Genomic DNA, 25,211 nt, shown 5'->3' on the forward strand with positions numbered 1-25,211 from the left:
TAATGGAACAACTCAAATTCTAGTAAGAGACTTGCTAAATAAATAACCACTCTAAATAGTGAGAAAGCATGCAGACCAACCAATAAACAGAAACTCGGGTAGAACCAAATGTTAAGGAATATTTTATTGGGTAAGCATGTATTTAAATCATTTTAGACAGTGATAATAGCCATAAAGTAAACCGAAATGGTGCTGAGGGTTGGGTAGGCTATCTGTGCTCCATAAGTAAACCGAAAAGGTCCTGAGGGTTGGGTAGGCTATCTGTGCTCCATGTATTCAGATAAAGCGAGTGTTGGAGAATACAGAGACCTTAAGGCAAATAAAACAGGGAAGAATCACAGCTCAAGCAAAGGAATAACACACCTGAGACTGAGAGCTGGAAAAGGCTGGGAAAGCTGAGGTCCACAGAGTTGCAGTTGGAGTGGAACACAGAGGAACTTTGGCATACATTGCTGAGGGCGTGTGTTGTCTGACTGAGGAAGACGCTGGCAGCGAGGAAGTAACCGCTTGTTGGGAATCAGGCACAAGCAAATTATTTCCTGAAATGTTGGAGTTGAACTCAACAAGCCAGGAATTAGATATTGTGACTTCCATTTTTTTTTCATTTATTAAACTTTTATTTAATGAATATAAATTTCCAAAGTACAGCTTATGGGTTACAATGGCTTCCCCCCTCCATAACTTCCCTCCCACCTGCAACCCTCCCCTTTCCCGCTCCCTCTCCCCTTCCATTTACATCAAGATTCATTTTCAATTCTCTTTATATACAGAAGATCAGTTTAGTATATATTAGGTAAAGATTTCAACAGTTTGCCCCCATATAGCAACACACAGTGAAAAAAATACTGTTGGAGTACTAGTTATAGCATTAAATAACAGTGTACAGCACATTAAAGACAGAGACTTCCATTTTTAAAATTAAGAGCTGAGCCTTGGAGAGTGAGAAGGTTAACAAGTTTAACCCAGCTGGCTGATGGCTGCCAGGGAGAAAGGTCGCCCTGCTTTGAAACCTGTCTGTCTCCACCACCTACACTCGGGTGTCACTTACCTTCCATGCACTGAGCCACAGGCTTTTAGAACTTTCTTGTGATTGCACAGATAAGACTCTTCGACACTAATTGTCTGTGTTAGGAGGGGACAAGCCCTGTTAGCTCGCCTGGCCCACATCTGTAGCCATGGCACTGCACGCTATGGTGTGCTTCGTAGCCTTTTCCCGGGCACCTTTCCAAAGACCCAAACCTCTATATTTCCAGCAGTCTGCTGGAACAGTGTTCTAGCCAATAGAAGTTCCAGGTCTATCTGTGTGTTCAGAAGTGGAACCCCACAGCATCCCACTCCTAGAAAAGCATTTTTATCACTGTTCAGCCTGCGAGGCTCACCTGATGTTTTCCATCTAAAAGTTTGGGAGGTACTTGATGGGATTTTGGCTTGTTTACAGGATCACCCCCATCAAACATGTCCATGTCAGCTGCGTGTATTTCGGATATGTGTTATTTTACTTTCCTCTTACATTCAGCCCGTTATCTTCATCCCTGCCTTCTCCCACCAGATTTCTACCCCAGGCCATGCGCACAACTCCCTGTCATTAGGCACAGAAATGCTGTGTGTACATCCTGAAAAAAGTGCCAGCCACGTAGACTCTTCATTTGAAAGGTGAATGATTATGTATTATAGCAGTTCAGAATATGTGTCAAAGATGACCATTCCTTTACACATACGAGGTACAAATGCGTAGATGCTACGTGGGAGATACTTTGTCCACATAGATGTGTCTGTTTGGAGACTTAGGAAAATACCTAAGGATTTAGGTATCTTTAGAACCACCATTCTAGTCTGGGCTTCTGTGAGTTCAATTTTGCTTAGGTTCCATGTATAAGGAAGGTGATGTGGTGGTGTTCTGTCTGTGCCTGCCCCTTTTCATTAACATAATGTCCTCCAGCATCATCCATGCCATCTCAGATTAGCATTGCCTTTTATTTTTTTAAGATATATTTATTTATTTAGAAGTCACAGTTAGAGAAGGAGAGATTGAGAAAGGTCTACCATCCACTGGTTTACTCCCCAACTGGCCACAGCAGCTGAAGCTGTGCAGATCTGGAGCCAGGAGCCAGGAGCCAGGAGCTTCCTCTGGGTCTCCCAGGCAGGTGCAGGGCCCAAGGACTCGGGCCATCCTCCGTTTCCCCAGGCCACAGCAGAGAGCTGGATCAGAAGTGGAGCAGCCGGGACTTGAACTGGTGCCCATGGGGGGATGCCGGCACTGCAGGCAGTGGCTTTTACCCGCTGTGCCACAGCGCCAGCCCCAGGGTTGCTTTCTTTTTAAGGACTGAGTAGTACTTCATTGTGTACATACTGCAGCTCCTTTATCCATTGATCGTCGATGGCAGTTCAGCGGTCTTGGTACCACGGCTGTCGTGAGTTGTGTTGCAGTGAATGCAGGAATGCAGATCTGTCCTTTACATATTTTACATATTTTTTACTTATTACATTGTCTTTGGATATACACACATATACCCAGAAAAGGATCAAAACAAAAACACTAAAAAACAGAATTAAATACATGATTGGACAAAAGTCACATATTTCTGGGTTTTTTTTGTTTTTTTGTTTGTTTGAGGAACCTCCACACTGTTTTCCACATCCAGACACTGAGGACACCAATTTGCATTCCCATCACAAGTGTGTGAGTTGCCATTCCTCCCAACACATACACTTTGTGTGCTTGATAAAAGCCATTCTCGCTGGAGTGAGATGCAACCCTGTGGTTTGGATTTGCATTCCTCTGGTGATGAGTAATGTCGAGCATTTTTTCATTACCCAGTAGACAGACCCAGAGTATGCGTTCTTTTGAGTAATGTCTATTTGAATCTTTGGTGCGTTTTTCAGTCGGGTTATTTGTGTTGTTGCTCTTGTGTGATTCAAGTTTCTTCGCTATTTTGAATGTTAACCCCTAACCACACATATGATTTCTAAGTATTTTTCTCCCATTCTTAAAGTTGCCTCTTAACTCAGTTGATGGTTTTGTTTGTTGTACAGAAGATTCCAAGTTTGATGGAATCACATTTGTCTGTGACTGCCTTTGTTGCTTGCTTTTGGGGTGATTTTTAAGAAATCTTCGCAAAGACCAATATCGAGATTTCTCCCTGTGTTTTCTTGTAGATTTATAGCTTCACATCTGCCATTAAAGTCTTTAAATCATTTTTAATTGATGTTTATCTGTGGAATAAGGTAAGGGCCTGTTTGACTCCTCCTGCGTGTGGATATTTGGTTTTCTCTGCACTATTGAAGAAGCTGTCATTTTCTTGTGCATCATCTTGACATCTTTGTCAGCAATTGACACAAATTGTTATTTTTTACTTTAAAATGTATTATGAATTTTGGAGGCTTGTGTATAATTGGCATTTCCCTTTACCTCTTCTTGCCAAATATTTTTTGTTGCTATTTTAAGCAAACTAATTTGTGAATACAGCTGATGTTCAAGAAAGAGTGTCAAAGACAACATTTCCTTAGAGGCTACTAAAAGCAGTGCCAAAGAGTCCTCTGCTTGCCTCCTCTCCTTCTCTTCTATGTTCTGTCCTTTCTGAAGCTCTCCTTCTCTCTCTCCTCTCTCCCTTCCTTCCTACCCCTCCCCTCCCCTCTTCTCTATCCCTTCCTTGTTTTTGCCCTCTCCACTCCCACATCTTCCAGCCACTGGCCAATGCTACGTGGTAGCCACAGTTCCAAGTACAGTGAGACTATAAGGAAACGAGCTAAGCTTGCTCATCTCCTAAGGTTCACATTCTGGAGCTAGGAAATACAAGTAAGTTAAATAGAAACACTTTGTAGAAAAGCTCATGCGAAGTAGGCATTCTCAAATAAACAGAAACTAAAAGGATCTGTTCTCAGTCGCTCTGCCCATAGGAAGTGCTAGAATTTGTTCTTCAGAGCCAAGGAAATAACATTAAGTGAAATGAAAGGGTTAAGATCGCTGGAAATGGTAGCTACGTGGGTAAATATAATGAATATCTTGTGGCTCTTCTCCTAATTTCTTTAAAAGGCAAAGCAATGGGATCATCCATTTACATTAGCCAAGCAAAGCAAACTATGGCTGGGTGATTATTTCCTCATCTTTGAAAAACTACAGCTGACATCCACTCAATGCTGAAAGACTGAACACTTAGTCTCGCAATCAGGAGCAAAGACAATACCTGTAATGACCACATCTAATTGAGATAATTATGCAGCTCCAGTCCATTGCAGGAAGAGGGAAAAATACACCGAAGGCATTAAGATTAGAAAGGAAGAAGTAAAACTGTCTGTATTTGCAGATGGCATGACATAAAAAAAAAAAACAAAACAAAACAAAAAAAAAACTAATGAATCTGTAACAATAGACTACGAACATTAATGAATGAATGTACCAAGGCAGGAAGGGTATATGGCCCATTTATAAAAGTCAATTTTATTTCTCCACACTGTGGAGAAGCAACTGGAAAATAAAAAAAGGCGTATAAAATAGCTTGCATGATAGCATCTATTGCTGCATAGCCAATTACTACACACTCGTTGGCTTTGAAACTATAATATGGTTACTGTCTTACAGTTTCCTTGGGAATAGCTTAGCTGGTGATTCTGGGTCAGAATTCCCCAAGGGACTTCAGCCACAGGGACAGTTATTTTGATGCCTGGACTGGAAAATCTGATTTTTGCAAAGGGTTCTGTCGCAGGGCTGGCAAGTTGAGGCTCAATATTAGCCAAGGATTTCAGTTCCCCCACCACTCGCACCTCTCCACTGGGTCTCTTAGGGATCCTCGGACATGGCAGTGGCTTCTTCATTTTTATAACAACTTTTTTTTTTTTTTTTGACAGGCAGAGTGGACAGTGAGAGAGAGAGACAGAGAGAAAGGTCTTCCTTTTGCCGTTGGTTCACCCTCCAATGGCTGCCGCGGTAGCGCGCTGCGGCCGGCGCACTGCGCTGTTCCGATGGCAGGAGCCAGGTGCTTCTCCTGGTCTCCCATGGGGTGCAGGACCCAAGGACTTGGGCCATCCTCCACTGCACTCCCTGGCCACAGCAGAGAGCTGGCCTGGAAGAGGGGCAACCGGGACAGGATCGGTGCCCCGACCGGGACTAGAACCCGGTGTGCCGGCGCCGCAAGGCGGAGGATTAGCCTAGTGAGCCGCGGCGCCGGCCTACAACTTTTTTAAGTTATACAAGTTTCATATGTTTAATGTATACAGATTTAGAAACAGAGCGAGGCTTCCCCTCCCGCCCACTCACGTTCCAACCCTTCCCCCTTCTCCCTCTTGGATTCCCATTCTTAATTTCTACAATGACCTATTAGCAGTTTACTTAGTGGTCTTATAGATAGCCCTACTCTAAGTAGAGGAATTTACCAAATAGTATGAAGAGAAAGAAAACAAAACTAAACATTGTTCCTCAGTGGAAGAGATGAGGGCTATAAACAATCGTCCATTCTCTAAATGACTATTTTGCTCAAATATATTTCAGGTATTCTATTACTTGCATCAGATCAAGAAAAATATATAACATTTGTCTTTTTGGGACTGGCTTATTTAGCTAAGTGTAATGGTTTCCACTTGTGACCATCTTGTTGCTAGAGACAGGATTTTGTTTTATTGTTTGTGGTTTTTTTTATAGCTGAATAGTACTCCATAGTGTATATATACCACAATTTATACAGTCACTACTTAATGGACATCTGGCTTGATTCCATATCTTGGCTATTATGAATTGCACTGTAGTGAACATGGGGATACCGATAGCTCTCTCCTATATTTTCTCTTTTGGTTTGGGTAAATTCCTAGGAGTGGGATGGCTAGATCATATGGTAGGTCTATATTCATTTTCTGAGGTATCTCCATCTTCCACAGTGGTTGTACCAGTTTACATTCCCACTGGCAGTCAATCAAAGTACCTGTTTCCACACATTCTCACCAGTATTTGTCGTTTATTGATTTTTATATGCTAGCCATTCTCACTGGAGTGAGGTGGAACCTCATAGTGGTTTTGATTTGCATTTCCCTGATGGCTAGAGAACCTGAGCATTTTCACAAGTGTCTGTTGGCCAATTATTCTCTTTGGAAATGCCTGTGTAAGTCTTTTGCCCATTTCTTTACTGGATTATCTGTTTTCTTGTAGTTCAATTTCTTGAGCTCTTTATATATTCTGGATGTTAACCGTTTATCAGTTGCGCAGTTTGCAAATAATTTCCACTATTCTGTGGGTTGCCTCTTCATTTTGCTGAGTGTTTCTTCTGCAGTGCAGAAGCTTCTCAGCTTGATGTAATCTCATTTGTCGATTTTGGCTTTGATTGCCTGTGCTTCTGGGGTCTTTTCCAAGAATTCTTTGCCTATGCCAGTGTCTCATAGAATGTTCCCCATGTTCTCTAATTTGATGGTATCAGGTTATAGATTTAGGTTCTTGATCCATTTTGAATGGATTTTTGTACAGGGTGTAAGGTAGGGATATAATTTCATACCTCTGCATGTGGAGATCCAGTTTTTCCAGCACCATTTGTTAAAGAGATTGATTTTAGCTCCTTTATCAAATATAAGTTGTCTGTGGATACGTGGATTGATTTCTAGAGTTGCTATTCTATTCCAACGGTTTGTAAGTCTGTTTTTGTGCCAGTAGCAGGCTGTATTGATTATAACTACCCTGTAGTATGTCTTGAAATGAGCTATTTTGATGCCTCCAGCTTTGTTTTTGTTGGATAAGATTGCTTTAGCTATTGAGGGTCTTTGGCATTTCCATATGAATTTCAGGATTGTTTTATCTAGATCTACGAAGAACGTCATTGGCATTTTGTTTGGGATCTCATTGAATCTGTAAATTGCTTTGGGTAGTATGGACATTTTGATGATGTTGTTTCTTCTAATCCATGAACATGGGAGAACATGTCTTCCTCAATTTCTTCCTTTAGTGTTTTGTAATTTTCATCATAGAGATCTTTGACATCCTTGGTTAAATTTTACTCCAAGGTATTGTTTCTTTTTGGCACTACTGTGATTGGTACTGATTTTTTTTTTTTTTTGGACAGGCAGAGTGGACAGTAGAGGGAGACAGAGAGAAAGGTCTTCCTTTTTGCCGTTGGTTCACCCTCCAATGGCCGCCGCAGTAGGCGCACTGCGGCCGGTGCACCGCGCTGTTCCGATGGCAGGAGCCAGGTGCTTCTCCTGGTCTCCCATGGGGTTCAGGGCCCAAGAACTTGGGCCATCCTCCACTGCACTCCCTGGCCACAGCAGAGAGCTGGCCTGGAAGAGGGGCAACCGGGACAGGATCGGTGCCCCGACCGGGACTAGAACCCGGTGTGCCGGCGCCGCAAGGCGGAGGATTAGCCTGTTAAGCCACGGCGCCAGCCTGGTACTGATTTTAACAGCTCTTTCTCAGCCGTGGTATTGTCTGTGTATTCAAAGGCTATTGATTTTTCTGTGTTGATTTTATTTTCTGCCACTTTACTAAACTCTTTGAGTTCCAATAGTCTGTCCATGGGGTATTTTTGCATCTCCTATGTATAGGATCATGTCATCTATGCATAAGGATAGTTAGTTTCTCTTTTCTAATTTGTGCCCCTTTGATTTCTTTTTTGTGCCTAATGGCTGTAGCTAAAACTTCCAAGACTGTATTGAATAGCAGTGGGGAGAGTGGGCATCCCTGTCTGTTTCCAAATCTTAGGGAGAAGGCTGCCAGCTTTTCTCCATTTAGTGTGATGTTTGCATGGATTTGTCATATATTGCCTTGTTTGTGTTGAGGCATGTTCCTTCTGTACTCGTTTTCCTTAGGATTTTCATCATTAAAGAATGTTCTATTTTATCAAATGAGTTCTCTGCATTAATTGAGATAATCATATGATTTTTGTTCTTCATTTTGTTAATGTGGTATGTCATATGGATTGATTTGCAAATGTTGAACCATCCCCACATTCCAGGGATAAATCACACTTAATCAGAGTGGATGATCTGCCTGATGTGTTGTTGGATTTGATTAGCTAATATTTGGTTGAGGATTTTAGCATCTATGTTCATCAGGGATATTGGTCTATAGTTCTCTTTCTCTGCTGCGTCTTTTCCAGGTATGAGTATTAAGGTAATGCAGGCTGCATAGAACAAGTTTGGGAGGATTCCTTCCCTTTCAGTTGTTAAGAGTAGCTTGAGAAAAAATTGGAATTAGTTCTTCTTCATTGTCTGGTAGAATTCAGCTGTGAAGCTGTCCGGTCTTGGGCTTTTCTTTGTTGGGAGGGCCTTTATTTCCGATTGAGTATCTGTCTTGGTTACTAGTCTGTTTAAGTTTTTTGTATCTTCATGGTTGTATTTGGTAGATTGCATCTTTTATTTTAGAAATCTATCCATTTCTTCTAGGTTTCCCAGTTTGTTGGCCTCCAACTCTCTGTAGTAATTTCAGATGAGTCTTTTTATTTCTGTGGTATCTGTTCTTACATTTCCTTTTTCATCTCTGATTGTATTGATTTGGGTCTTTTCCTTTTTGAGGTTAGTTGCACCAATAGTGTATCAATTTTGTTTTTTCAAAAAACTAGTTTTTTATTTCACTGATTTTTTTTTGTTTCAATTTTATTTCTTCTCTAAATTGAATGATTTTGTTCCTCCTACTAGTTTTCAGTTTGTTGATAATCTAGGTCCTTGAAATGCATTGATATTTCGTTTATTTGGTACCTTACAGTTTCTCCATGTAGGCACCAATTGCTATAAACTTCCCTCTTAACACTGCTTTTGTTGTATCCCATAGGTTTTTTTTTTTAAGAAAAAAATTTATTTTATTTGTTTGAAAGACAGAGTTACAGAGAGAGGTGGAGCCAAAGAGAGAGAGGTCTTCCATCTGCTGGTTCACTCCCCAAATAATCCCAATAGCCAGAGCTGAGCTGACCTGAGCCAGGAGCTTCTTCCAGGTCTCCCATATGGGTGCAGGGGCCCAAGGACTTGGGCCATCTTCCACTGCTTTCCCAGACCATAGCAGAGAGCTGAATTGGAAGTGGAGCAGCCATGTCTCAAACTGGCACCCATATGGGATGCCAGCACTACAGGCTGGGGCTACAACCCGCTGTGCCACAGCACTGGCCCCTTTCCCGTAGGTTTTTTGAGTTTTGTTTTGGTTTTTAAAGATTTTTCTATTTATTTGAAAGTTGGAATTGCACAGAGAAAGAGAGGTCTTGTATCCCCTGGTTCACTCCCCCAATTGGCCACAACAGCAGGAGCTGCGCTGATCCAAATACAGGAGCCAGGAGCGTCTTCTGGTTCTGCCATGATGGTGCAGGGGCCCAAGGACTTGGGTTATCTTATACTGCTTTTCCAGGCCATAGCAGAGAGCTGGATCGAAAGTAGAACAGCCTGGACTCAAACCAGCACCCATATGGGATGCCGGCACCTGTGCAGGAGGTGGGTGGGAGAGAGAGAAAGGGAGAAAGAGAGAGGGAGAAAGACAGACAGAGAGAGAGAGAGAGAGAGAGAGAGAGAGATCTGCTGGTTCACACTGCAATTAGCAACAATTTGCCAGAGCTGTGCCGATCTGAAGCCAGGAGCCAGGAGCTTCTTCCAGGTCTCCCAGGCGGGTGCAGGGGCTCAGGGACTTGGGCCATCCTCCACCACTTTCCCAGGCCACAGCAGAGAGCTGGATCAGAAGTGGAGCCGCCAGGACTCAAACCGGTGCCCATATGGGATGTTGACACTGCAGGCAGCGGCTTTACCCGCTACGCCACAATGCCAACCCCTTCCCATAGGTTTTGATATGATGTATTGTCATCTTTATGTGTGTGTAGAAATTTTTTTGATTTCTGTTTGGATTTCTTCTATGACCCATTGTTGACTCAGGAGCATGTGGTTCAGTCTCCGTGTGTTTATGTTCAAGAGATTGTTGAGTCATTGATTTCCAGCTTTATTACATTGTGGTCTAAGAAGACACATAGAATGATTTTGATTTTTTTTAACTTACACTTGCTTTGTGGCCTAGCATGTGGTCTATTATAGAGAACGTTCTGTGCACTGTTGAGGAGAGTGTGCACTCTGCCATGGAGGGGTGAAAGGTTCTGAAGATAGCCGTTGGATCCATTGGGTCTGCAATGTTGATTAACTCTGTTGTTTCCCTGCTGATTTTCTGTCTGGTTGATCTATCCATTGCTGAAAGGGGAGTATCGAAATCCCCCATTACTATTGTATTGATGTCTGTGTCTCCCTTTAGGTCTATTAACATTTTTTTTTTGAGTAGCTAGGTGCCCTGTAATTGGGTGCATATACATTTATTATAGTCACATCTTCCTGTTGGATCGATCCCTTAATCATTACAGTCGTGCCCCAGTTCCCTGATCTCACACTTCCTGGGCTTTGGGAACTGTTAGAAATAAGTTTCTGCTGTTGGTAAGTGACACAGTTTATGAGGTGTGCATTTTTTGGCAGCTGGAGCTGGCTGTGTGTGCTATGTTCCATTGGAAAACTCGGTGATATAAATGTGTCAGTTTCCCCCACAATCATGTAGATTACAAGTCCACTGAAAACCTAACTGGACTTTATGTAGAAATTGGTAATTGATTTTTGAATTTTTAGGGAAATGCCAAGAAACACATAATACCCCTGAAAAAAGGAGAAAATTAGAAGACATATAGTATCTGATTTCAAGGCGAATAGCAAAGCTAGTACACCATCAAGGAAGATACAGACAAATGAGGACAGAGAGAGAGTTCAGTGAAACACAATGCAATCTAAAAACAGACATTTGTGTGTGTGGGTCTACTAGTCACTCAGAGAATCAAGGCAATGCAATGTGAAAAAATTACTCTCTGCAGATAGTGTGGGAACAACTGGATAAATGTAGGAAAGAAAAAAAGTGAAATCTTGTCCCCTATCTCAGGTGACACACCAGAGTTGACTCAAGATGAGTCATAGACTTAACTCTAAAGCTAAAACCTTAAAACATTGAAAACAATTCTGTGGACTTGGTATGGATGATGAGTACCTTTAAAAATACATATTTCATTTTATTTTATTTCAAAGGCAGAGTTATGGAAGAAAGAGTGACAGAAAGAGATCTTTGATCTCCTGATTCACTCCCCATGTGGCCAGGATGGCCAGAGCTGGGTCACCCAGAAGCCAAGAACCTGGGACTCCATCTTAGTCTCTCACATAGATGGCAGGGAGCCAAGCTTTGGGCTATCCTCCCTTGCCTTCGCAGGCCCATTAGCAGGGAGCTGGATTAGAAGTGGAGCAGCTGGGACTTAAACCAGTGGGCATATGGAATGCCGGCATTCAGGCAGTGGTTTAACCCATTGTGCCACAGTGCAAGCACCAGTGGTGGATTTTTAAAACATACAACATGTTAATACAAAAAAAAAAATAAGAATGTTGGACCTCATGAAAGTTAATACTTAACAACTGCATTAAGAATACAATATACTTATTATTATACTTGTTAAATACTTAACAATTGCAATAACAACAATACTTAACACTGCATTAAGAAAATCAAAGTATAACCTGAGACTTCTACATATAAAACAGTTTGTTTTACATGTAAATAAGGAGCCAGGACTTGGGTATGCCATATAGGTGGCAGGAACCCAAATAATTAGGCTGCTGCCTCTCAGATGCCTTTACAGGTCATAATTGGAGGTTCTAGGACTCCAGTAGTCACGCTGATATGTAATGTTGGCCTCCATTAACCAAAAGATCAGTAATTTCCACTCCAAAGCATTTGCCCATTGAAAATCAAATATATACCACTAAAAGACTTGCTTGACAATTTTATTCATGATAAAAAAATGGAAATAGTGCAGATGTCCATCACCAGGAAGATGGATAAGCATTCTGCAGTACAGTGTTCCATGAGTGATTGGCTCCAGACTACCTGCCTGCCCCTGGAGGGTAAGAAATTTTTCAGATGCTCTGATCCCTTATTTAAATACCGTGGTATTTGCATGTAACCCGCTCACATCCTTTGGTATACTTTAAATTGTTTCTAGATCATTTATAAGACCTAATAGGATGTAAATACTATGCGAGTGGTTCTTGTTTAGGAAACAGTGACAAAACACAGTGCTCACATGGTTGGTATGGATACTTTTCTTCAAATACTTTCAACCATAGTTAATTGAATCTATGGATGTCGAGCCCAAGGACATGGAGGACAACTATGTACATATAAAGTAGAATTGTAATCAGAAATCAGCACAACAATAAATTAATGGTGTGATAACACAGATGTGAATCTGAAAATGTTACAATGACTGAAAAAGGTAACCCGTGGGGGAATGAAACTATTTCCACATATTTATGAGAAAGGTAATAACAGGTCAAACAAATACAAGGTGCATAGACTATGTATCAGTTGTTTAAATGAAGACTAAATCAAAGAGTAGAATCATTGAAGCCTCCCGAGTAACAGATGACCATGGTAGTAACACTGGAGGGGGTGACAGCCATTGGATGATGAGACGTGTTTGGGATGAGACTTGCTTAGAATTTGGGTGAGGAATGAAGGAACAAAGGTGTCGAGGGTACAAGGGTGAGTGGTGTTGTCTTCCTTGGAAGGCTTTGCCAAGGCATCGCCCTTCATTCTCTGGCTTCTCATCCCCTCCAGAAATGTCCGTACTTTTTCCTCAGGTCGGCTTTGTTCAGAGCAGGTTAAGTGCTTCCTGATTGGGAACACCAGTGCCAGTCTTGGACCTCGCTGCTCTCAAGTCCCTTCCCTGGGCCTGCCAGGCTCTGCGCTTCCTGGCACCTGCAGGGCCAGTTGCTCATCCCCCCAGGCTGCATTTCCCAGCCTGCCTTGTCAGAAGGCTTGGGGCTGTGTGTGCTCAACGGAGGACAGCTGTAGGCAGATTGGAACATATGAGGGAAAGGGAGCTCTCAATCATTTCTCCTCCTCTCTCTCCATGGAAGGAGAGTGTGTGTGGAACAGTCTGGAACCATGGCTGTGCCCCCTTCACTGGCCAAGGGCACAGTGACGCTGCATCATCACCTTGGCCCCACCAGCCCAGCAGTGGGTGCCCCTTACAGTCTTCTGTTCACCTGGGAGCATTTCTAACACATCTGTGCCCAATTTCCTGAATTTGCGCCTCTTTAATGAATTAATTTTTCATGTTTTTAATTTGAGAGGGAGAGGGAGAGAGATCTGCAGTCAACTCATTCACTTCTCTAATGGCTGCAACAGCCTGAGCTTGGCTGGGACCAAGCCTGGAGCCTGGAACTCAATCCTGGTCTCCCCTGTGTGCAGCAGGAACTCCAGCCATCAGCTGATGCCTCCCAGGGTGCATACTTTCAGGAAGGTGGAATCGGAAGCGAAACCAGGGATTCCGCTGTCTCCAGTGGTATCAATAAAAATATAATGCTAAGTAGCTTGCAAAGAAAGACTAAATGCCTAGGGTTTCTCAGCCCAGTGGGGTGACCATAGTTCAGAATCACCTATTATATGTTTTATGAACACATATAAGAGGAAACGCTAAGATTCCAATGAAAATGTCCAAGATGAGCATTGATTACTCTGACTCGATCAGTTCAGATTGCATACACACATTGCAGCCCATACATGGGTGCATTTATCATGAATTAAAAATAAAATTTTTGAAACTAACACAAAATCACAGTATGATGTCTTGGCTCAGCGTGACTGGTTGTCAGGAAAGCAGCAGAGGAACATTGAGACCTGCAGACTCAAGGTTGGGTCCAGAGAGCCCAGGATCTCATTCGCATTCCCCTGCAAAGCTCCAGTGATGTCCTTGTTGGAAAGGTCAGCGTCATCATCGTAACACCGACGACGTTGCCTTAAGGAATGTTTTAAGCAACCTCTGTTACCCGATTTTTCCCCTCCCGATTCACCCCTGTGTAGGGATGAGCTCAGTGGCTTCACTCAGAGTACACGCTGCCTAACCATTAGCTGTTGTTGCCACCTGGGATGCTACGTGTGTGACTTCCCTTGGAAGCTGTGCAATCCCAAGGAAACACACTGGTCATCAACCTTCTATTTGGAGAATTACCTTGAGAGCATGATTTAGTGAACCTCAGTGAAGGGGGAGAGACAGGGACAGGGACAGAGAGAGAGAGAGAGAGAGAGAGAGAGAGATTATCTCATGGATGCAAGCTAAGGTTGCTTAAAAATGTTCATCTAAAGCTTTGTGATAATGAAAAAGTTCTGGAACTAGATGGTGATGATGGCTGTACCCCATTGCTTGTGTACTTAATGCCACAGAATTGTACATTTCAAAATAGTTAAAATGGTGAATAATAGGCACTTTTTAACCACAATTTAAAAAAATCTTAAGAAGATGCAGCATAGGCAGACAATAAGGAGATTGGAGATATCTGATAAAATGCATTTTTAAGGATTTTAATTTAAAAATAAGTGTGTATAAATATGTGTTCATCTAATGTTCCTAGTTTCACAGTGTAATAACAAAGAAAATGCAAAGGAAAATGAGGCATAGTTTATTTCTTGCCCACTTCTACCATCTGTTCACATTAGCCACAAAGAAACACCCTTATAAAATTCATTAAGCTCCCAAGTTATAATTCAACGTGGTAATAAGTCTGCAACACAATGTACACAATCGCCAAATGACTGTGGCAATGACATCATTGTAATGGTCATAATTGCACAACAATTCCGATATTTGATCATTCAGAACATCAGTAAAATAACCATTCTTCGCTTCTGCCAGCCTCTAAATACCTCTATTCATTCTTTATTCAAGAATCTGTGGCTTTCAGGGAGGGGAGAGAAACCCTATCTAGCAGTGGCTGAGACAAAGCTGGGAGAGGGGGGAGGAGGAGAGGGGTTGGAGGCGCAGGCAGGAAAAAACCCGGCACCACACACCCGGAGAGGAGAGCCCTGGGAGATGAATGTACATGCAGCCAGCCTAATTATCGGAGAGTGAAAGGTCATCAAAATCAATTTGCAGCATGATGTACAAAGGTCATTATCAGACTCGGATTTTCCCTGCCCGTTTAAAACACAATAAAAATAAAGTGAGTACTTTAATAACTATGATTAGTAAAGAAAAAAAAAAAAGCATATCATTGAGCCATCTGTTTAAATATTTGTGCTACCTTAGTTTTACTCAAAACAGCATGAAAGATGAGCCGGGTGGTGGGTTTTTTTTTTTTTTTTCCTATTTGTTTGCTTTTAAAATCCTGACATTTTCTCCGCTGGTTGCTAAGATTTATAACAGATGAAAGAGCTCCTCTAAAACGATGCCCTTTGAAATCAATAGCACGGTATGTGTAACGACTTTCTTTTTATTATAGAGCACTTCATTATTATTTTTATTATAATTTTATGGGACAGTCTGGAACAGAATCCATCATTCACTTATTTGAAGGATCTCGCTTTCTCTGGCGCACAGATGGCCGGCTCGGAGGCTGAATCACCCCGTGCCAGCACTGCCTTCATGCTAAGTAGATGTAAGCCTAGAGAAGCAGCAGGCAACACTGTTGTCTCAGGGAGATGATGCAGCTGGGAACTTAGGGTTACAAAGTGGCATCTTTCTGTTTTATCTTTATTTTTCCTCTGAAAATTACGATAATCACTCTATCTTACAGAATAAGGGTTTTGAAGATTTTGAGCTGTGTTCATCCATTAAAAACATAAATTTTCTGTTACAGGTCAGTACACATGCAGGTGTGAACATGCATATGTGAGTGCACACACAAAAAGTGGGCACACACGTGTGTGTGCATGACCACATATACACCAGTAGATGTGCTAGAAGCAGTACTTGTCAGGGTGACAGGTTGTACACACTGCTCTGGTCCAGCGCAATGTATTCTCATTTTCATGGTGGTCATGATCTGCTAAAGTGCTTGAAGAAATGGCTTGGTACCCTCAGTTCGAGAAACAGAGGCAAGAGCTTCATTTATCTTGTTCACGGAGTACACGTGAGAGTGCTTGGTCCAGGACGTGGCTCGTTGTGAACTCTGGCTGATGACAGCAGTTCAGGGAAACGTCTGGAATGCGTCGGCTCGGAAACGACGTCTGTGACTTCGGTTCGCTTGGTGTTTTGTGTACCTGCTGTCCCAGCCTGGTTCTGTACCACTGACTCGAGGGTTTTCTATCTGCAACACCTGCTCTGTAGGCAGGATGCACGACACACAACACAAGGCTGAGATGGCAATGAGACACTGAGGTTTCCTTTCTTCCCTGTCCTCAGGTTCCAGGTGCACAGCCAAGTTAGTTCTTGTCCATGTCACACAGCGTAGGCCAGAGGGTGGTCAAAACTTCTTTAAGATCCTATTTTTTAAAAAAGAAGTCCAAAGTCTAATGTTGCACCCCCCACCATACACACAGAGAGAGAGAAGAAACGCTTTTGAGAAGGAAACGCAGGACATATGTTCCAGTGTTTACGAGGGCCCTTGGACTGCCTGTGTCCCCTGTCAAGTCCCGACTCTGTCCCCAGTTGCAGCCTACTGCGAATGCAGCCCCTGACAGGGAGCAGGAGCTGGCTCAAGCATTGGGTGTCTGTCACCCACGTGGGAGACCCAGGTTGAGTTCAGGGAGTTCAGGCTTCTGGTTGTAGTGGGCAGTTGAGGGACAAGCAAGCAGATTGGAGATTTCTCTCTCCCTCTCTCTCACCTGCCCTCGCTCCTCTCTAGCCCTCCTTCTCTTTGCCTTTCATATAAATTAAATTACTAAAACAATTGTAAAATGAAATGATAGATGACTAAAATAAGAAAGTAAGAGTATAAGAAAAATGCAAATACCAGTTAATTTTGATGGTTTATTGTGGTATTCACTAACTTGGCTCAGGCCTGAAAGGAGACTTGAAATGATTTCTCTTACTGGACTATTTCCACCCTTAATTTATTCAATCGATACGTACTTATTTGAACCCGTGTTCTCATCTTAAGAGATTCTAAGTTTTAGCCTTGATTTTTTGTTCTTAGTTAAGAGTAGAATTATGGTTTCTAAAATTTTAAATTGTGTGCTTCTCCTGTGATTGAACTAACCACAGATCAAGAAATAAACATGCGGCTTAGGAAGTTTCCCCAAAGTTGCTCTTTGAGTGAAGAGTGAGAAGCCAAAATTACAACAGTCATTGAAAGCGAGGCTGAGATACCATTCATCTGTATTAGTCACCACTGGGAACCGTGAAAAGTGCTCTTTTAGCGAGATCAATGAGCAAGCATCAAGAAGAGGTGATAAAAGCCCAACAGCACAGAGAGAGGAGAGAGAGCTTCCTTTGTTAGGCACGCTGATGTCATTCCTTTGCAGAGGGTGAGAGGGGGGGATTTTTCCTCTATCCGCAGTATCAGGAGGCACTGAACCTGCCTACAGTATACTTCATACTAAGCTCCGTAATGACAAGCAACTAATAACAGGAATTGGGAATGAGGCTAACATGATGCTGGGGCCTGGCAGAAGTCTGCTGTGGGGGATGAGCCCATGGGAATTCGTTATGCAAGCACACAACGTAGGTTGAGGCAAGACAAAGAAACAGCATGTGTTTTTCTGATGATGTGCTTTTGTTTTTGTCGAAAGTGGCCATTCGGAGATCTCAGGCCTGTGCTGTAGAACTTCACATTACAGGACTTTCAGATGCAGCAGGGGCTCCTGATAGGCTACGTAGGGATTGCACGGTTGGTTGAGTGCTTTGGCCTGCACACCTGTCACACCGAGAGCAAGTAACCAAGATGGAGGGGTCAGAGAGGCGGGCACCCCGCAAAGTAGCTTGGCCCCATCCCACCTGGCCGACCTGAGGCTCGGCCCTCCCCTGGCGACTGTCCTGTGTGTCGGGGCTCTGAGTTGCCACTGTGGATGGTTGAAAGGGAGCTGTCCTCAGGCAGGTCCTCACCTCTGGCTGTGCTTGTCACTTGCTCGCAACATGCAGGAGGAGTCTGCTGTACCCACAGGCACTCCCTGCAGGAGAGTCTGCTACGAAGCCACGTCCCTGGGCTCCGGAGCTACGCAGCGTGGGTTTGAGCCCTGGCTCTGCTGGTGACACCTGTGTGTGATGACCGAGTCGTGACCTGCTCACGGAAACTGGGATCTGGTATCTCACAAACTGGTGGGGAGAACCAACTGAAAGGATCCAGGGAACTCTAGAATTGCACACTGGACATAAGCAGCCCATAATATGCATGAATTGTTTTCTCCATTACAGCAACTGTATGTTTCACCAAAATCAGTGTCCTGTTGCTTGGGGAACGGTGAAGGGCATGGTTCCCGCTCCTATGACTGCCGTGTGACACCCTCCTTGGTCTTCTGCAGGTGACAAGACCCTAAATCCTTGGACTTTGCTACAATTAAAACAGTTACCATTGTCATTTGGTAAATTTCCCAGTAACTCATGCAGCTGACGCAGGCCCCTTGACTGTAGTAAGTTTGTTCTGAATGAAATACTGCATAGGAGCTCTCAGCCTTAGAAATTTGAGGACAAGATCCAGAACGTTTGCTGAGTGACTTCCTGATCCTGCAAGTTTGTGCTTAGGGTTATGATACACTCTGATTCTGTGTCATTGATAGGCATGAAAACTGGACATAAATAATTTTGCTAGTGAGGGAATTCCTTGATGTGCTGTGCCACAGACCATCCCAAAATTTAGTTGCTTCAAAGAACCACTGTATTATGGCTCCTGAATCCAGCTCAGCCAATTCTTCTGCAGTCACCTGGGCATGAGCTTGGACATCGTCTGGAATGTGCCAAATGGCTGGCCTTTGGTTCAGGTCTTTGGTACAGGTCTTCAGTTCAGGTCTCTGGTTCTAGTCTTTGGTTCAGGCTGTTAGCTGGGAGTTCAGGGACTACCAAGCAGAGCACCCGAGTTCTCCTCCATGTGGTCTGGGCTCCTCACAACGTGGCGTTGTGCCAAAAGGCACAAAGTGGAAATTGCCAGACTTCTGAAAGGCCTGGACCAGGCCTCTGCCATCGGCATTCTTCCGGCCGTTTGCACTAATAATGCAAGATTCAGAGAGAAGGAAACCGAGTACTGGCTTTCGATCTGAGAAATGTTGTAGACAGACAGCGAGGGGAGTAAACTTGCAAGACTACCTATCATGTAAGTTTTGTCTGTTACTTTATCTCATGACAGTTTTTTACCACCACTTGGAGCAAGAGGTGCCAAGTTACGTATCATGAGCCAAATACATCAAATGTCTCTTGTCAATAAAGTTTTATTGGAATACACACTCTTGTTTACATATGGATGAGGGCATCTGTCACACTCTACAATGGCAAAGTTGAGTAATTGTGACAGATGTTGTATCAACCCCCAAACCTAAAATACTTACTATGTGGTCATTTATAGAAAATTTTACCCAGCCTCTGTCTTCTCTAGACAATTAGCCGGTCTTTGCAAGTAGGAAACACAGATAGATGGCTAGGTCGGTACCTGCAAAGAGTACTTGGCAACAGAAATTATTCAGCAAATTAATAGTCTAATGTGGTTTTTGTTTTAGGTGTTTTATTTGAATACCTCATTATTAGTTGCAAAAACGTATTTGTATTTTTGTTAAAATCATGAGATTATTCTTTGGTTGTATTTAATTATGTTTTCTAGGGTTGAAAAATTGGCTTTTGATCAATTTTTGCTAAGTGAATTTTAGTGCGGTGAGAGCACTGTAATCAAAATTTGTATTTCAAAGTACACTTTGTAGAAGAAAAAGCTCTTTAACCTCCTACAGTTATAAAAAAGGGGAGGGTGTTGGAAATGTAAATACAGAAAATAATAGTGTGGGAGTTTAGTAACATTGACTTCGAGGGGATACAGCATTCAGTTTGCAAAATTCTTCTGTAAAACTTACTTTTATTTCTTTAAAAAGATTGATTTACTTGAAATACAGAGTTAGAGAGGTGGAGACAGAGAAGTCTTCCAACCACTGGTTCACTCCCCCAAATGGCCACAATGGCCGGAGCTGCACCAATCCGAAGCCAGGAGCCAGGAGCTTCCTCTGAGTCTCCCACGTGGGTACAGGGGCCCAAGGACGTGGGCCATCTACTGCTTTCCCAGGCCATAGCAGAGAGCTGGGTCAGAAGTGGAGCACCCAGGACTATAACCAGCAGTCATATGGGATGCTGGTGCCATGGACTGGGCTTGAACTTGCTGTGCCACAGCGCCAGCCCTATTTTTATTCTTAATGCTTTTTTTTTTTCTTTCTCAAGAGAGACAGCTATCATTCTAATCTGGCAGTTATTTACATTTCTGATAGCTTGTCCAAGAGAGGAACATTATCTTAAAGGGCAGATATATATATATATATATATATATATATATATATATATATATATATTAAGTACTCCTTGTATACCCACAAGAAGTATTAATTAGGTACTTTTTTTATAACACACCAAAAACATTGGCCAGACTTTGTTGGTTGAGGAGGGAGAATACAGAAATGTGTAGCCAAGGGAACTCAAACTTTAATTTTTAAAATTTTTTAGATTTTTTAAATTCTGTCAGGCCCCCATACTCCCTTACCGTTTACCATTGATGACTGATAATCACCAAGTGATGGAGCAGAGTGATCACTGGTCTAGAGTGAAGTGTGAGAATTTATGTGATTAATACTCCATGAGGGCTATATTGTGGCATAGTAGGCTAAGGCTCTGCCTATAGTGCTGGCATCCCATATGGGCTCCAGTTCGTGTCCTGGCTGCTTCTCTTCTGATACAACTCTCTACTGTGGCCCTGGAAAGCAGTAGAAGATGGCCCAAGCCCTTGGGCCCCTGCACCCACGTGGGAGACCTGGAAGAAGCTCCTGGCTTCAGATCAGCCCAGCTGTGGTCATTGCAGCCACTTGGGGAGTGAACCAGTGCATGGATGGAAGACCCTTCTCTCTGTCTCTTCTTCTCTCTGTCTGTAGCTCTGCCTCTCAAATAAACCTTTAAAAAACTTGAAAAACATAGATGCAGGCAATTGACGAAGTATCTTTGTAAGGCTTATAGACTTGAGTAGTTTTTAAAATCCGTTCCATGTAAAATGGATAGTGTTCCCACCTGTCAATCACTAGTTAAGACTTGTTAATTGCCCAAAGAGCTGCTGATACACAAATGCAGCCAGCTAAGCTCTATTTGGTCAGAGGTGGTCCAGAGGTGGGCCCTGTACACATTATTATTGGGATACAGTTTTTGTTAATACAGCATTAGATAAATTATACATGGCACATGACTCAGATCATATTCGTTAAGATTCTGTCATGATGTAAGACCAATCAGCCCTGAGCAGTATAAAGGATTTATACGAAAGATCAATGCAAACAGTGGACACAGCTCCCCGTTACTGCCCGCCCTTCTCCTGGAAGTGGGCTGAAGTCCTTTGGTCAGTGGAGCTCAGAGGAGTCACCAAAGCATCAGGACTTAGAAACCAAGGTCACCCAGCTGCTGGCAGCCCACCGTCAGTTCCATTATGCTGCAGCTCTCTGAGCGGCCCTCTGGGATCCATGCTGCATTCTGTTACTCAACAGGACTCTTCAAGCATGCAAGTGTTAAGGAGCCAATGTATGGCCCCACAGGTGTGCAGGTGGTTAATACTCCCTTTGCTACAGTTCCTGTATTTGTGGTGAAAAGAGCAGGATGGAGAATTCTACATCTCATAGAGCTGGGAGGGATGGCTTTTTATTCTATCCTCATGACAACATTTTCGTTATTAAAAGAAAAGTATGAATCAATGGGCTTAGTCTGTATTTCCGCCATCTTGATCTATGTGGCCATCTTTGCAATCTGACCATGGCTTGTTGCCTGGTCTGTTGTGGCTGAACTCTCTGGCCAGGGACTGCACCCAGCTGCCACAGCGGTGGCTGCTTCTTCCATCTGGACCTGCAGCTCTGGCTGATCTGCTCTTCCCCTCGGCTGCATACTGGTTAAGAGCTCGTGTTTTTGTGGTCTTTGCCATTTTCCTCATTGGCTTATTGATCTTGACCTTCTTCAGAGTTTTCTGAGACCAAGGCTGGACTTCTAAGGTTATGGCATGGGCCTTTGAAGGCAGCATTTGGAGGCCAGTCAGCTGGGGAAAGGCTCCGTGATGAAGATGGACAATGTCGAGGCTGCTGAGAGCACCACCCATGCCGTGCCTCCCTCCACCTCCCTAACCAACATAGAAAAGTAACCTCTCCCTGAATGAGGGAGAGACCTCATTCCCATGAACCCAGGATTGCTTCTGAATGCTACGACCTGATTCCTTTTGCATCTCTCACGACACATAGGTACTCAGATGAACCCAATGCTGGCAGTAGTTAGACTTCCAATGACTTTGTAAATGTTTGATTTGTAGGCATTGTCTTCTCTTTAGGAGAGACTAAGTGAACCTACCTTCATTACAGGAAGGACTGGCTAAACTTGGCACATGACAGCTTTGCCAGCTCTCTCTCCCTTAGGTTCTAATTCTGTCCCACAGACCATAGAGGGGAGTAAGAGCAAGGGCACAGTCCCCCCATATCTTACCAAAAAGTAGATAGACATGAGGATGTGGAGGGCCGGGAGGGGACATGATGAGAATGCCTTTGCTCACTTCCATACAGCTCTACACAGCAACGTAACTTGAGTCTCACTGATTTGATCTTCTGCTTTTATTGCATAAATCATGTTAAGTGTGAAGTAACTTTACCAAAGAACACAAACATAAGGGAATTCAGATTAGAGGAAGGCATTTGAAGAGAGGTCATAAGGTAGAATACTTGGAGAGGTCCAGATGCAACAAAAGTGGACAATTTCAGGGGGTAACGGTAGTTCATTCTTGGAGGGCAAATGACATGGTGCCTGAAGTTTGCATGGTGCCTCTAAGGAATTTTTTCCTTCAGATAGAAAGGAAATTTATTTCTGGGAAAGCTCATGTGCCTATCAAATAGCTACTGGTTTTCTTTTGAACTTTGAACTTTAACGTGACAGTTTATATATAGTATTACTTGAAATCCAGTTGTTAACCTGGGCGTTGTAGTTAATGGCAGTTGATGGGGTCAGATTTTGGGAGGAGTCCTGAGAAGGGCAGATGATTTCTAGAAAACCCCACCCCTCACTGGACCAAATATCTCCAGCCCCTTTTAATGGACCCCATGCCTGTAGCTGTCTCGTGACCCAACTGGAAGGGAGCCCTCCAAATGTGAAACCTAATAGGGATTTTGGTAAAGGGTCGGTATTTCTCCCTTTTGTTCTTTAGTAGATTTTATGTGGTTTTTTTTTTCTTTGATTTTGTTTTAACCTATAGCTTTTGAGGAATTCAAAGGACAATGTTCCTAGCGAAGTAGAATTTGTAACCTCAGCTCTAGGAGAGGCATGTTCCTGAATGTCTGTTAGCCAGTGTAAGTGTGTTGTTGCTGAGTGCCATGGCCTAATGTCTGTGTCTGTTGCCGTGTCAAGGTATACTTGTTACCATGTGATGGTGATACTGTGTCAAGTGCCCTGGGAACTTGAGACTTCTTGATGGGCCCCATTTGAAACAGTATGAGTTAAGGTGCAGTGTAGCCCACATCTGAGAGTAAGAATGTACGTGCACTGCCACTTGGCTGTGGGTAGAAGTAGTTTATTTATGATGTGCTGCCTTTGTTCCTCCAGCCTCCTTTAGGATAGAATATACTAGAAACTCATCCCTAGACATGAAAAATACTGCTTCTGCTAGCTGAGACCCCCAGAACTTTAGAATCCTGCCTCATCTGGCTACCTTTTTCTATTAGAGAAGGGAGAGGAGAACTTCCTAAATCTTGAGTTTGAGGGGGGAGGACTCAGCCTCATTCTACAGGCAGACAACAGGCGTGTGAGATCAGGTCATTGGACCTTTTGAGGACCTTGATTATAGGGAGAGAGGAGGGCAGCCTTTGAAAGGGATAAGAACAAACAGATGAACAAAAGATTTGCTTCTCAAGTTTCCTTGAGGGTGAGAGCTGAGAGAGAGGGTGAGAGTCCTCATTATTCCCTCTGCTTGTTGAGCATTTTGATGAAAGCTCTCTTGGCTGGAAGATGGGCCTTTGTTGGAAAGGGTAAACTTGCTCCCCTACTCTGGCTTTTCAATCAGTTGGCAATAATGCAAGATGGATATTGTTTTTCCTATATCTCAGTGTCCAGGTTGTGAATATTTCCATATGGGTTTTCTATTTTTTTTAAAGATTCATTTTATTTATTTGAAAGACAGAGTTACAGAGAGAGGTAGAGACAGAGAGAGAGGTCTTCCATCCACTGGTTCACTCCCCAGATGGCTGCAACGGTAGGAGCTGTGCCGATCCGAAGCCAGGAGCAAGGAGCGTCTTCCAGGTCTCCCACGTGGGTGCAGGGGCACAAGGACCTGGACCATCTTCTACTGCTATCCCAGGCCATAGCAGAGAGCTGGATTGAAAGAGGAGCAGCTGGGACTAGAACCAGCACCTATGTGGGGTGGCGGTGCTTCAGGCCAGGGCTTTAACCCACTGTGCCACAGCGCCGGCCCCAGGTTTTCTATTATTAATGTTACTGTGGTTGTTTGGAAATAAAAATTCTGATAGTTAAAAAAAACTCAGTGCTTCTGATTCTCAGGCAGTCTCGTGGCCACTCCTGCACGTGGCCTCTAGTGACTCTGTGCACTGTGATAGGTGCTCGTGCACCAAGTGGGTCCTGGCCAGAGATCACTGCCCAGGTACAGCATCCTCCTTCCTTGCTCCTTTGTACACTGTGTCTGGTAGCACTACTCTAGGCACATATTTTTAATTGTCACATGTTTATTATTGTCCCGTTGTGGTTGTAAGATTTGGTTCTGTTTGAGGCATGTTATGTTTCAAGTCCGTAAGTCTGACTACAGTTATGCATTTAGTTAGCATTACTGTAACACACGCTTCCTGTTTGAACATGGAGCTGGTGGGTGCCCTCACTGGAGAAAGGATTGCCCAGAAGTGCTTCCCTGTGTCTAAAATGGCAGAGGTGGCCGCCATGTAGCTCCCTAATCATGTTTCTTTCCTTCTCAGCTTCTGATAATACTGACTGGTTGGTGAGTCTATGCTTTGAGACCAAAACATACTCCATGGGGGAAAATGGGACTGCCTAGGGACTAGGTCATACCCTTTGACTTCTCTGCATTGGCACATGGCTTTCAGTCATTCGGAGCCGTTTCAGAAAAGTGTACAAGAATCAACAATATGCTCCTCTGCTTACCTTGGTGCAGTAAGAAAAGATAAAGAACATGTTTCGCGAGAAAGCAGTCTTTTCAGTACAATAATTTGTGTTTTATGTCATATTACAGTGGTGAGTGTAAATTTATCTTTGAACCATGTTTTATTAACTTTTTCCCCCATAGAGTTACATCAAAAGATTCTATAAATAAATGATGTG

Source organism: Lepus europaeus, chromosome 4 (assembly GCF_033115175.1).
Source record: "Lepus europaeus isolate LE1 chromosome 4, mLepTim1.pri, whole genome shotgun sequence".
Lineage (NCBI taxonomy): Eukaryota > Metazoa > Chordata > Mammalia > Lagomorpha > Leporidae > Lepus > Lepus europaeus.